Raw genomic sequence first — 14,636 nt, forward strand, 5'->3', positions numbered from 1 at the left:
AACGTACAAGTAACTAGAGAAATTGTTACTCAAGTAAAAGTAAAAGTCACTATTTTAAAAATTGCTTGAGTAAAAAAGTATGCAATGGAAAAAGTACTCACGTATAGACAAATATGTCACGTATTTGTCAAACTAAAGTGAACCTGCAGAGTTTTGCGTTTACAGCGCATTTAACTAAACTCAGAGAATTTCCTAAGATGATCTAGAACATCTGCAGTCCTCTTTTTCCCCTTTCTTTGGGGCAGTTGTGGCCTAATGGTTAGAGAGTCGGACTCATGACCAGAAGGTTGCCGGTTCGATTCCCAGGGCCGGCGGGTAACAACTGAGGTGCCCTTGAGCAAGGCACCTTACCCCTACTTGCTCCCCGGGCGCTGCAGTGACATGTGCAATGACAATAAATTGAATCTAAATCTAAAAAAAATCTTTTATATGAAATAAAAACTGATTTTAGACCATTTCTCATGTTGTGTCACACGTGTGTGTGTTGTGAAAAGCTCTTACTTGTAAAGATACAGTAAACAGTGAACCACACGCCCATCAACAAGTTTTCTTCTGTTCTTCAAATGTATATTTCTGCAAGTCCACGTCTCTGTGTCTAACAGGTCGCGCGCATGTTGCTGTGTCTGACGAACAGGTCTATAACGTTATAACTATACACTCGCACTCGTGTGGTTTTCGTGCGCGCAAGTTTTGTGTCTGAATAAACGTTATAGATATGGCGTTATTTTAATGACAATTTTAATGACATGTCACGAGCACATTATTACAAGGCGAGAGCGCATTCTTGTAATACGAGCGCACGAATCTCTCCGCTCGCACACCGATTTCCTTTGCTCAGGCACAAAACTGGACGCGCGCTTTCAATTATATGCTGCTCTCTTATGAATTTTCTCTCCTCTCGCTCAGTGAGCGTGTGCGCACTCAAAATGCATGCCTTGCGTCCACGAATCCTTTGGTACTCTTGCTCTCTAGAGGTCCTCCTGTGTGTTCCAGGCATTATAGTCTGTCTAAAGTAGTCAACCAATCAGGGATGGGCTTCAACGGCAGGCCAATGAAAATGCGACCTCTTAACTACAGTAGGCTTAATTGTTAAAAATGCTTGATGAAAAGAGTTGTTTTTTGTGTTCTTTTCTACAAAAGGGTCATGTTAATGTGTAATTCTTGTAAAATAGTATATGTGACCCTGGACAACAAATGTCTTATGGATCAATTTTTCGAAATTGAGATTTTTACATAATCTGAAAGCTGAATAAATAAACTTTCTATAGACATATGAGTTGTTAGAATAGGACAATATCTGGCTGAGATACAAAAGTTTAAAACTCTGGAATCTGAGAGCGCAAAAAAATCTAAATACTGAGAAAATTGCCTTTGAAGTTGTTAATCAGGGGCACTGTGGCAGACCATCCACTCACAAAAATAAAGTTTTTATATATTTAAGGTAGGAAATTTACAAAATATCTTAATGGAACATGATCTTTATTTAATATCCTAATGCTTTTTGGCATAAAAGAAAAATCGATAATTTTGACCCACACAATGTATTTTTGTCTTTTACCTAAAATGTTCCCGTGCTACTTAAGACTGGTTTTGTGATCCAGGGTCACATATTGTAAATTGCTGAGTTTCATTCTTATAAAATATTTTAATATACTTAAATCTTTTAATGAGTGGATTCTTGCGTGTGAGTAGGTGGGTGGGGGGCCCCTCTGGGGAATGCAGAACACTTACAGTGTCTGTCTGCAAATGCATTAAATGTATAACCAAATAGGTATAGAATATTATATGATATTTCCAAATGCATTCCAAATCTGTTACTATAAAATAAAATGCTAAAATAATCTAAAATCGTCACCATGATAATTAAAGAGTGTGCCCTATGTTACATGTTGCGCTGCCATCTTGGGAGGATCATACTCCACTGCTATTATTGTTTTGATATGTACCGTTACTTGTAGTAAATATTATTTTAGAATAAAGATACTTAAGACACCAATCTTAATTGTTCGGTAATCAATTTAGTACTATTTTGACAATACTATGTTTAGTGTACAACATGCATGAGGACCACATGAACTTGAGGGTGTTGGCCTGTTTTGTCTGAATAACATGGTAGTTAAACTGACTAGGATGTTTATATGTAGCCTACAAAGCATCCTAATGCCCCGTTCATTTCTAATATACATTTGATTAATAATGTTGCATCAAATATATTAATATTGTTACCTGAGAACGTGGTGGATCCATCTTGCTTCGTTGAATACGTCAAGTCACTTTCAACCAATAAGATGCCATGTAAGAGGTCGTGTTTTCATTGGCCCGCCGTGGAAGCCTGTCCCTGATTGGTTGACTACTTTTGACAGCCTATAATGCCTGGAACACACAGGAGGACCTCTCGAGAGCAAGAGTACCAAAGGATTCGTGGACGCACGGCACGCATTTTGAGTGCGCACACACGCTCACTGAGCGAGAGGAGAGAAAATTGATAAGAGAGCAGCGTATAATTGAAAGCGCGCGTCTAGTTTTGTGCAAGAGCAAAGGAAATTGGCGTGCGAGCAGAGAGATTTCCGCGCTCGTATTACAAGAATGCGCTCGCGACATTTGTCATTAAAATAACGCCATAGACCTGTTCGTGATTTTAGCTCGCAGAACAGTTCCACAAGTGTAAACACTGCCTGGCGAGAGTGCATTTTTGCTTTGCGAGTGCGCAGAACAGTATCCGTGCACGGAAAAGAATCCTTGCGAGAGCGCATTTCTGGTCCATGCACAAAAACGCAGTCCGTGAGAAGAGGCTTTGACGAGCACGCACGCAATTCTCTCTATGCTCTCGCAACTGCTCAACACATGCTCGCTTGTCGAGTTGATTTCAGAGACTTTGGAGGCGGGACAATGGCAGACTTCTCCGATCCTTTGTCAGGATATATACATTTACATTTAGTCATTTAGCAGACGCTTTTATCCAAAGCGACTTACAAGGAGTATAAGGAGCAATAAGCGATATGTCATACAGGAACAATAATGCAATAGGTGCCAATACAAAGTTACTAGTTTTAACAAAAGCTAGACCACTACCTGTTGAGAGAAAGCGAGAGGGTTAGTTTTTTTTTTTTCATTTGTCTGTCAAGTATTCACAGAAGAGGTGGGTTTTAAGTAGTTTTTTGAATGTTGTGAGAGATGTGGTTGACCGGACCGAATTAGGAAGAATGGTCCACCAGGAAGGAGTTGTGAATGAGAATGAGCGGGAAAGCGATTTACTGCCCTTATGGGAAGGCAGTACAAGACACCGCTGGTTTGCAGAACGCAGGGATCTTGATGGGGTGTAGGAGTGTAGGAGGGTGTGAAAGTATGTCGGTGCAGATCCAGTGATAGTCCTGTAGGCAAGCATTTGTGACTTGAATCTGATACGGGCTTCAACCGGTAGCCAGTGGAGGGAGATGAAAAGGGGCGTCACATGAGCCCTTTTGGGCTGTTGGAAGATGAGGTGTGCTGCTGCGTTCTGAACCAGCTGGAGCGGTTTGATAGCCTTTGCAGGAAGACCAGCAAGGAGAGCATTGCAGTAGTCCAACCTTGAGATTACCAGGGCCTGGACAAGGAGTTGTGCCGCATGCTCAGTGAGATAGGGTCTAACCTTTCTAATGTTGAATAAGGCATATCGGCATGACCGCGTTGTCTTTGCAATGTGATCATTGAAGGACAGCTGTTCATCAAATATGACTCCGAGGTTCCTGGCTGTTTTGGAAGGAGTGATTGTGGTATTGCCAAGTCGGATGGTGAGATCGTGTTGCACCGTGGGGTGTGCCGGAAACACGAGTAGTTCTGTCTTGGCAGGGTTCAGCTGGAGGTGATGCTCTTTCATCCAAGCCGAGATGTCCTCTAGGCAGGCAGCAATGCGAGCTGCTACAGTGGTATCGTCCGGGTGAAACGAGATGTAGATCTGGGTGTCGTCAGCATAACAGTGATAGGAGAAGCCGTGTGCCCTTATGATAGGTCCCAAGGATGACGTGTAGATGGAAAAAAGTAGCGGTCCAAGCACCGATCCCTGAGGGACCCCAGTGATCATGTGGTGGGCAGTGGACAGCGAGCCCCTCCATGACACCCTGAAGGATCTGCCGGAGAGGTAGGATTTGAACCAGCGGAGAGGAGAGCCTGAGATTCCTAGTGATGACAGGGTTGCTGCAGTATCTGGTGATTGACAGTGTCAAACGCTGCAGATAGGTCTAGCAGAATCAGGACCGAGGATTTAGATTCCGCCTTGGCTAGCCGCAGTGCTTCTGTGACTGATAGCAGTGCAGTCTCAGTGGAGTTGTTTTTTCTTTGAAGCCAGACTGCTTGTCATCCAGTAGTTTGTTCTGGGATAGGTAGGACGACACCTGATTGAAAGTTGCCCTTTCAAGTGTTTTTGCAATAAATGGGAGGAGAGAGACAGGTCTGTAACTGTCGGTAGTAGAGGGGTCCAATGTGGGTTTCTTCAGTAGGGGTGTGACCTGGGCCTGTTTGAATGTGGATGGAAAGGTGCCGGTGAGCAGGGAGGTGTTGATGATGTGTGTGAGTGCAGGTGCGAGTGTGCTGGATGTGGCCTGAAGGAGATGGGAGGGTATTGGGTCAAGGGGACAGGTGGTGGGGTGGCTGGAGAGAAGACTGGTGACTTCAGTGTCAGTCAGTGGGGTGAAAGAGGAGAGTTCAATGTTTGGAGTGAGGGAGGTGTGTACCGAGGTCTGAGGTGCTAAGAATTGTTCGCTGATGGATGATGTTTTCTCAGTGAAAAATACAGTGAAGTCCTCCGCGGTCAAAGATGAAGTAGGTGGGGGAGGAGGGGGGCAAAGAAGAGAGTTAAACGTCTTGAAAAGCTGCTGAGTGTTAGGTGCATTGCTTACCTTGGTGGTATAGAAAGACGTTTTAGCTGTGGTAACACTAGCAGAGAAGGAGGACAGTAGTGACTGGTAGTCCCCTTGGTCAGCACGATTCTTGGTCTTGCGCCATTTCCTTTCAGCAGCCCTGAGTGTACTCCGATGTTCATGGAGGATGTCAGACAGCCAGGGGCAGGAGGGGGTAGTGCAGGCTGGTCTGGAGGACAGAGGACAAAGGTTATCTAGACAGGATGTAAGTGTTGAGCATAAGTTGCCGGTGGCGGTGTCAGCATCTAGAGATGCAAAGTTGGAGGGAAGAGAGGATGTGACTTTAGCAGAGAGGGTGCTAGGAGAGAGAGAGCGGAGGTTCCGTCTAAAATAAACGGGTGGTGGTGTTGGTGTAGTGCATATAGGAAGGAGTATGTTGAAAGTGATGAAGAAGTGGTCAGAAATGTGAAGAGGTGTGACTTGAATGTTATCTGTGGTGGAGTTACTGGTGTAGATGAGATCAAGCTGGTTTCCTAATCTGTGAGTACAGGCTGTGGCGAGGCGCGTGAGGTCGAACGAGGCGGTGAGGGTGTGGAAGTCAGAGGCATAGGGTTTCTCTAGGTGGATGTTGAAGTCCCCGAAGACTACAAGAGGGCCGCTATCCTCCGGGAATGATGAGAGCAACACATCTAACTCTTCAATGAAGTTGTGAAGAGGACCTGGGGGGGCGGTAAACTACAACAACACTGAGCTGAGTGGATATGCCTGCTGCAAACCCCTAATGTCAGATGTGGTGAAAGACAGGGACATGCGCAAGACCCATATCGGTACCAGATTTCAGTTTTATGTGGGTACTACATGGGGACAACATGGGCTTGAAATATGGGCTTTAAGTGGGATTGTCCATGGTTCCGTGTTGGCCCTTTGTCAATTGCCCATGTAGGTAATATGCAGGATTTTACTGGGTGTTAGGTGGGCCCGAACTGGGAAAAATGCACAAGACCCATATTGGTCCCAGATGTAAGTTTTATGTGGGTAGTACATTGTGACTATGTGAGCTTGAAATATGGGTTGTAAGTGGGATTGTCCATGGGTTCCATGTTGATCAATTACCTATATAAATTATATAAAGGATTTCCCTGGGTGTTATGTAGGGCCCAAGTATACAGCATATGCAAAACCCATCAAAGTCCGATCTACATCAGCGTTTGTCTAATGCTCCATTGGTTTCACACTAGGCCTAGAAACATCTAATTCAAAATATACTTAAAGCAACTTCTGCAACATCTAGTAATATTACCAGTGTTGGCTGTAATTAATTAGTAAGTAGTATAGTCAGTAACTAAGTAGGAGTATTTTAATTACTTTTCCAGTTGAAAATGTAATTAGTACTAGTAATGAATTACTACATCAATGAACACACAATTTAAAAGTTGATAAACGTCCATGACAGAAACAAACTTCCACAATAGATCTGACCAGCAAATTAAATAGTATCATGAAGGAAAGCAGTAGAGCACACAGCGAGACTGAAATCCTTCCAAATTCCAATTTTATTTAACTATAACCATTATGTCACGTTGGTGTCGTACAATGGCACAAAACTGTTAGAACCAGCCGAGTGTTTTGGAAAGCTTTCAACACACTTTAATAAGAAATATATTGGGAATACAATAATTAGAAGAAATACAAGAACTACAACAGTAGCATTAACATTTCAGAAAACCTAAAACAGACATGCTTTGGTGCATTCTCGTTATCTGCCTCCTCTGTCTCTTGCCCCAATTAACCCTATTTACAATGCCTTTTCAGCTTCTTGCTAGTTGACCTTTGATGTCAGGCTGTTGTTCTTAAGAGAACCTGCAAAAACAAATTAATTTGAAAGATAAAATACATAAGCTATTATTACAAACAGCACATTTGTGCTTGTTCAAATCACAGCCCGTGGCACAGGCAGAATGTGCAAATTCTAGGGGCGCCAAAACATTCATAAGAGTGCCAAAATGAGTGAATTTTGTATAACTTTTTTACTAATACTTTTTAATATTAATTTAAAATATTAAAAAGCAAAAAAACGACTAAAACATAACTACATTGCTTATGTTAAAGAGTATGTTGGATCAAATGAATAGTTGGATCAACTTTAAAAAATAACTTCAATTGATAACACCAAAACAATTGTTCCAACCTAATTTTACTAAGTCATTAACACTTAAATTGTTTGTTCATTTAACCTTGTAATTTACTTTGAATGTTTACATTGAACTTAATTTTACTGCATTGAACTTAATTTTACTGCATTCCAACTTTGTATGTTTATATTACTTTCCCCAAATCATTGTTTTCATTACCTGCAAGTAAAAACCTTGTAATTCCAAATCCAATATTGCTTAAAGTACAATTTTTTTATTTTTTGTGAGTTATTTATTTTCCTGAAAGTGCTGGTTAATGTTATCACAAGAATCAAATAGCTTTAGAAATATTATTTATTAACATTAATTCAATACAATGTCAGGATTTTCCTTAATAAAAAAAATGTAATTTGCAAATTTTCAAACAATAAAGCTAGACATAAAATTACACATTCATACTAGACATACAGTAGTAGTATACAGTACTAGTACACACAAACCTACATCTGGACAGGCTTACAAACAAAAAACAACAACTGAAACATCAGAAGTCTTTTCAACAGACTACACTGAACTTATTAACGATGATGAAATGTATGTATGTGTGTGTTTGAATGAATGTCTCATGGATTTTGCAGATAAACGGGTACTTTCAGGAACACCTCAAAAGTGATTTGAAGGAGTTTCAGATAAGCCAGGTTGATAATGTATATCATACGCAGAATCAGGGCAAAAAATGATGTTACTGAAGTTAAACGGTTTAAAACTTTAATCCCTCAATCGCAATGCCAATGTCAGCAGGTGGTTCATGAAGTTTCTCTCCTTCAGAATATAGAGAACACTGCCACCCACAAGCTTCTTAACGTCACCCTAACATCAGTCTTGTTATCCTAAAAGTAGTGTATAAAAAACATCATTGCCTTTTGCCATCACAACTACAAAATTCTTACATTTTTTTCTACAAAAATAAATCAAAACAGAATATGCTGCTATTTAACTAACAAGGTAATGCTTGATAAGGTCTTAAAGTAATTTCTTACAGGAAAAGGGTTCTGGATACTCATCTCAGGTGAATGTTTGCAGTCTGTGATAAAGCAAATGTGGTTACTTATTTAAAAAAATCTGTATATACTGTAACAGAGATTTGATTTTAAAAACGTGATAGAAAAGGACAAGAAACCATTAATTTTTATATACAGTATATATAAATAAATATATACAGACCAGATCTGCTCCTGCAGGTATGTCTCAACAGGAAGCTAGCCCTCCAGACTGCCTAGAATGTACTCCGGACTGTTTGTTGAGGCTGTGGATTACATGTAATGGTATAAATGTTCATGTTCAGTTCATGATAGTAATTTCAGTGACCCTGCCTGTGAAAACCAAGCGAAAGTCATTTTTTATTTAGTAAGTTACTGTTTTAAATTTATCCTTAATATCTTTAATAGTAACAACATGTGAACAATTTAAATCATGGTGAAATTAATAACTGAAAGCAAATTTTCATGCTCCTAATATCATAATTAGATCATGAGACTTCAGCCTAGATTTCACAGACAGGGTCACATATTAACTACTAACAATTATAGAATGAATATTTTGAAAAAATAAATTACTTACCATGTTTTGCAGTGTTCTCATTAAACAGCACCAAAAAGGTCCTACGGAGAGAAAGACATTGCAGAATTTATAAGTGTTACAAGTGTTTGCTACAAATCAAGTAATTGATTAGTTGTGTAAATACGGATCTCTGCTACAAAACATCCTGATTGTAGAAACCACTACAGTCTTTGAAACTTATTTTTTATTAAACTGACACCAAAATATTTTTCCTGGACAAAGAAAAACACCTCGAGCTAGGGAAGTGAAGCTAACGTTAAACACAACATTAGAGACTTTCAACATTATTTTGGGCAAGAAATAGATTAATAAATTATAGATAACGAGTCAAAATGCAGAAATCCTATCAGCCTTGATTGCTTTTTGTCCCACTTCACACGCGCTTCCCGCACTGCATCTCAAGTACCTTGCGCTGCACTGATAGATGTTAAAAATGATATATCTACTAGACATATGCTCCCAAGTCCCAACGTCTAAACTGAATACATTTCTCCCAAACAAATGTACAGTATATACAGTGTGCAACATCTAGTATACAGAAAATATTCAGTGAAGTAACTTACACCTCGTCTACAACACGTGTTCGGCGCAATGTGATGCAACAATAAAAAATATCAAGAACAAGGTGTTTGTCGTGAGGACAGCATTTCTGTTTATAATGAGTTCTATAGTCCTTATGTCACGTCGCATTGTGCTGCTCACATGCGGAGCAGATAGGGTGTTAGCGTTACCAGCCTGTACATCGCTGTAGCGAATTTAGCATAAGGCAAATGGTCGGAGTCATTGAAAGAAGAGCCATAACCCTCCCCCCACTCCCCTTTGTCCTGGTTTCTTGATACCATCATCAAAAACCAGAGTCAAAACCTAGCTCCAGGGGTCTGATTTTAGGTTTTGAACTCTCACTGAGCCTATGCATCTGGTGAGCTTCTCTACGATCTGGGTGATCATTCTTTCTGCTGGAATCTACAACGTGGACAGCGGACGGTCCCTTCCTGCAGTGACTCTCCCCTGGGCGTCTCGGCAGTTCCGGAGGTGTTCGAGCAAAAATTTCCTTTTCTAAAAGAGTAAATTTCTCCAGCGTGGCTTGTCCCGCTGTTCTCATGGGTGCAACACACTCATCGAGGAGGGGGACGGACACAATGCCTGCTTCCAGTACGCTGGGGCAGACGTTGTGGATACGTCCTGCCCGCACTGCGGGCGGTGACGATTCAGACGTTGCGTCACAGGTGGCTGTGTTCCCACGGGACTCAGCCACCACCTCGTTTGCTCCCCGTTCCGTGGCGGCAGGACTACGGCCCTGCCGTCCGCTATGGCAAGCAGCGAGGGTGATATGAGGATTACTGTGAGCGATAATCCGCCAGCCACGGCTCACGGACTGTTCACACCTCGTTTCGCTCGTCTGACCGTTCCCCAAAAAAGACGGTCCGCCATCTTATTCCTCAATCACGTATTCGGACACGATGCGTGATGATGAGATTCTCTTGCAACAACGCCCCTTCCCGGCACGTTTCACGTCAAACAAAGTTCTGTCATCCTCTCTTCCCTCGAGGTTGAGACAGCTGGAGGATGCGTCGGTGTCCCCCAGGTGGAGTATGCCGCCGCGGTGCACTCGTGCCTGTAGGTGGCGGCCACTTGGGAGGGCTCGACCTAGACTCCCGTCCAAAGCATGTGGTGTCTCGGCATCTCTGGTGTCGAGAGCTTACATTGCGGCAGACCAAGCTGCCTCCTCTCTCCACGCTATGGCTCCTGCCAGGCCAGGGCGTTGAGAGAGCTCCACGAGGGTAAGACCGACCCAGCGCTTATGCAGGAACTCCGCGCCGCCACCGACCTCGCTCTACGGGTGACCAAGGTGACCACGCGGGCCCTGGGTCGGACGATGTCCACACTTGTGGTCCATGAGAAACTCCTCTGGCTAATACTTGCGCAGATGAGTAACGCTGAGAAGGTCCGCTTTCTCGACGTACCCGTCTCGCAAGGGGAGGCTGGTTAGTGTTACTGTCGAGCCGCAGCAGCCCCGCTCACCCCCCGCCCGTCGGGGGACGCGAGACCCGCACGCGGCCTCCCCGGAGGGTTCACGACAGTAAGAAGCAGTCCTCCGTGCCGCAACTCGGCCGCCTCGGCCGTCGAGTCCCGTGCACTGTCTGCTTCCCAGCAGCCCTGGTACTCTTCAACGCCCTCCAGCTCTGGCGCCCCTCACTCAGGCGGCCCCCCCTGGAGGAGACAGCGAAGAGGAGACCATCGCCCCATCAGCAGCCGCGGGGCAGCGGCCGTCATGGGAACACCTCAGGGGGATCGAGGCTACCATTGGGCCCGACCCCAGCCACATCGCTGGGAAGTCGGATAGGGACGGATCCTGCCCTGTCCCTCCATCTGCTGGCCCCCTCCGGGGGGCTGGCGCCCACTTACTCTCAAAAAGGAGAGTTTCCTCTCTCTCTGGGTTACCACAGCCGCTCTCACCCTCTGCACGATGGTGAACGGCATACTCGACGTTACGTCATGGCAAAGCGCAATGTCGAGTATAAACACCAGCCCTCAGCACTCTCAGACAGACAGTGCGTTGAGCTGCGCAGTCGCCAGGCAGGAAAAACGGCAGAGCCGATCTCCTCCCCGGGGCCCTCCCCGGCAAGGAATCCGTACTGCTAGCCATCGAACCACCCTCCGCGGGGGCGATGAAGCAGATCAGACATCTAGTTCCCCTGTCACAGTTCTGGGAGCCTGGTCTCAGCTTCCCAGACTGTCAGGCTGGCTGAGGAAGACGATCCGTCTCGGCTACGCGATTCAGTCGCTACACGTCCGCCCAAGTTCCGGGGTTTACCTCAGTCAGAGGCAGGGATGCCCCCGTACTTCGGGCGGAGGTCGCCTCCCTTCTGGTGAAGGGAGCGATCGAGCCCGTCCCACCGGCCGAGATGTTTAGCGGGTTCTACAGCCCGTACTTCATTGTCCCCAAGAAAGGCGGAGGGTTGCGCCCTATCTTGGATCTGCGTGTTCTGAAGCACCTACACAAGCTGCCTTTCAGGATGGTCATGCAGAAGCACATCCTGGCATCCGTCAGGCATCAGGACTGGTTCATGGCAATCGACCTGAAGGATGCGTACTTTCATATCTCGATCCTCCGTAGGGACGGGCATATCAGTACAGGGTCCTCCCCTTCGGTCTGTCCCTGTCTCCACATGTCTTTACGAAGGTCGTGGAAGCCGCCCTCCTTCCCCGTTGGGAAGGAGGTGTGCGGGTATTAACTATCTCGACGACTGGCTCAAGTTTTGGCACACTCTCGAGATCTGTGGTGTACACACAGGGACCTGGTGCTCCGGCACCTAGATCAGTGGGGCTACAGGTCAACTGAGAAAAGAGCAAGCTCTCCCCGGCGCAGAGCATCCTCTTTCTCGGTAGGGAACTCGACTCTGTCCTCACGAGCGGCCCTGCTCACCCCCCGGGGGGGCGCGAGTCCCGCGACGAGGAAGCCCGCACCCTCGCGGCCTCCCAGAGGCAGCGCGACTGACTAGCGCGCCCGGTCAGTGTTGAACTGCCTGAAGATCAGACAGTCAGCGGTCCCCCTGTAACAAGAGGCTCCTGGGATACATGGCATCCTCGGCGGGAGTGGTCCCCCTCGGGTCGATGCACATACGACCTCTCCAACACTGGCTGCAGAGTCAAGTTCCTTGGAGAGCGTGGCACACCGGCAACAGGCGTATGGTCACAAGCTTTTCTGCCGACACACCCTAACCCCCTGGTCTCCATGACCTTCTTGCGGACAGGGGTCCCCTTTGGGATGCCTCCCTGCAAGGTTGGGGTGCCGTGTGCAACGGGCAAGCAGTGTCGGGGCGGTGGATGGGCCCCCGCCTGCGTTGGCATTCAACTGCCAAGAGTTGTTGGTTGTGCTACTTGCATTGAGGACTACCTCTCGTGCAGGGAAGCACGTGCTGGTCCGGTCGGACAGCACAGCTGCTGTGGCGTATTCTTTTACTCACAGCAGCTAACATGACTCGCCCGACGCCTCCTCCTCTGGAGTCAGCAGGTGATCAGCTCCCTGTGAGCCACACACATCCCAGGCGTCCTGAACCAGACAGCCGATGCGCTCTCTCGTCAGTCGACGCCTCGCGGAGAGTGGCGACTCCCTCCCCGTGCAGCCGGCTCATTTGGGGGCAGTTCGGCCAGGCACAGGTGGTCCTGTTGCCTCCCCGGACTCCACCCATTGTCCGCTTTGGTACTCCCTGTCCGAGGTACCCTCGGCAGGGATGCCCTTGCGCACAGCTGGCCGCAGGACAAGCGGAAGTACGCTTCCCCCCAGTGAGCCTCATTGTACAGGTCCTGTGCAAAGCCAGGGAAGAGGAGCATCAAGTGGTACTGGTTACGCCCCTTTGGCCTAACCAGGACTTGGTTCTCGGAGCTGAGGCTCTGACAACAACTCCCCCCTGGCCACTCCCCCTGGCGGACAGCTTCCCCAGGGGAAGGGGCACGTTACGGCATCCCAGGCAGAACCTGGGCTCCATGTCTGGATGGGACGAGGAGATCCTGAGTGACCCACCCCCGGTCCGGTTGGGACGTCACTCAGGCTAGGGCTTCGGCCACTGGGCGGCTATACGCCCATAGGTGGTGCCTCTTCTCATCCTGGTGCTCTTCTCGGTGAGAAGACCCGCGCAGTTGCTCGGTCGGGTACGAGCTGTCCTGTCTTCAAGAGAGACGGGGGAGTAACCTCTCCCCCTCCACACTGGGAATGTATGTAGCCGCTACGGCCGCTCATCATGACCCAAGTGCTGGGTAGCCTCTGGGACAGCACGACCTGGTCATTAGGTTCCTAAGGGGCGCGAGAGGGTGACCACCTTACCCGCGCTCCGTACCCTCTTGCAACCTAGGTGGCGGGCCTCAAGAGGCCCCGCCCCCTTCGAGCCTCTTGGGGTTGCCGCTCTTTCTCAGTCTTGATAAAGACGGCTTTCCGCATGGCGCTCACCTCCAAGAGGGTAGGGGATCTACAAGCACCCTCCATGTCCACAGATTGCCTAGAACTCGGGGCCGGGATTCTCACGTTATCTTGAGACCCCGCCCCGGCTACGTGCCCAAGGTTCCCACCACTCTCCCGAGAGACCAGGTGGTGAACCTGCAGGCGCTCCCCACCGGGGAGGAAGACCCAACCTATCCGTGTTGTGTCCAGTACGCGCACGACGCCTCTACTTGGACCGTACGCAGAGCCCAGAAGCTCTGAGCAGCTCTTTGTCTGTTTCGGAGGTCAGCAGGAGGGCTGTCTCCAAACAGAGGTTGGCGCACTGGATCGTGGATGCCCTCGTTAGGGCATACCGATCTCTTTCGCCCCTGCCCGTTGGGGGTGAGGCTCACCCCTCGTGGCTGGCTCAGGGCGCCTCTCTGCCAGACATCTGCAGAGCTGCGGGTTGGGCTATGCCTAACAACTCCGTGAGGTTCTAATACCTACGCGCGGAACCGGTGTCAGCCCGCATCCTGGCTAGGTGTGGGACCGGCAGCCGGTAGGGCTTACGCCTGCGGAAGCCCTTCCCCCTCCGGGGGGAGCAGTGGCGATCCCGCCTCACTTCTTTCCCCTCGGGTAAAGAACAGGCATTCCATCCATCACTAAGCACCCTTCCAGGGGACAGGCTGGGCAGAGCAGCCCTGCCCCCTTAGGCCGGGGAACAGTTGAGTTATCTCCCACATAACTCTAACCGGACCTAGTGCTCCAGACGTGGTAACACCCCCTCCGTGGGCTGTTCCGTCCGATGTATCCTCATGAATGGTTCCCACCTTGGCAACCCATGACCTCCACAGGTGGACTCCCACCTTGCAGTTAACTCCTGCAGTCCGCACATTCCTCCCATGAGTTCTCCCCTGATGGTGAGACCATGTGGTGTCTCCACTAATTTCTCCCTACGGTAGGTAGTGGCCTCTGCAGCGTTTTTCCCCCAGCGGGAATAATGCTTACCCAGTGGCCCGTACGGTGCCGGGCGGCTTCTCGCCATTTAGAGAATTAGGCCTCCGCCCGTGACGGCCGGCGTTAGGGGGCTTCCCAACTTTTTGTGGAAAGCTCTGGGTCCCCCTTCCTCTC

General features: G+C 47.6%; 1 protein-coding gene across 3 annotated transcripts in view; it reads left to right on the forward strand.

Annotated features, from left to right (window-relative positions):
* itga6b (integrin, alpha 6b) overlaps positions 1-14,636 on the forward strand; it is a 315,524-nt gene that overhangs the window by 153,145 nt on the left and 147,743 nt on the right. The gene's annotated exons all lie outside the window — the stretch shown is intronic.

This window comes from Triplophysa rosa, linkage group LG4 (assembly GCF_024868665.1).
Source record: "Triplophysa rosa linkage group LG4, Trosa_1v2, whole genome shotgun sequence".
NCBI lineage: Eukaryota > Metazoa > Chordata > Actinopteri > Cypriniformes > Nemacheilidae > Triplophysa > Triplophysa rosa.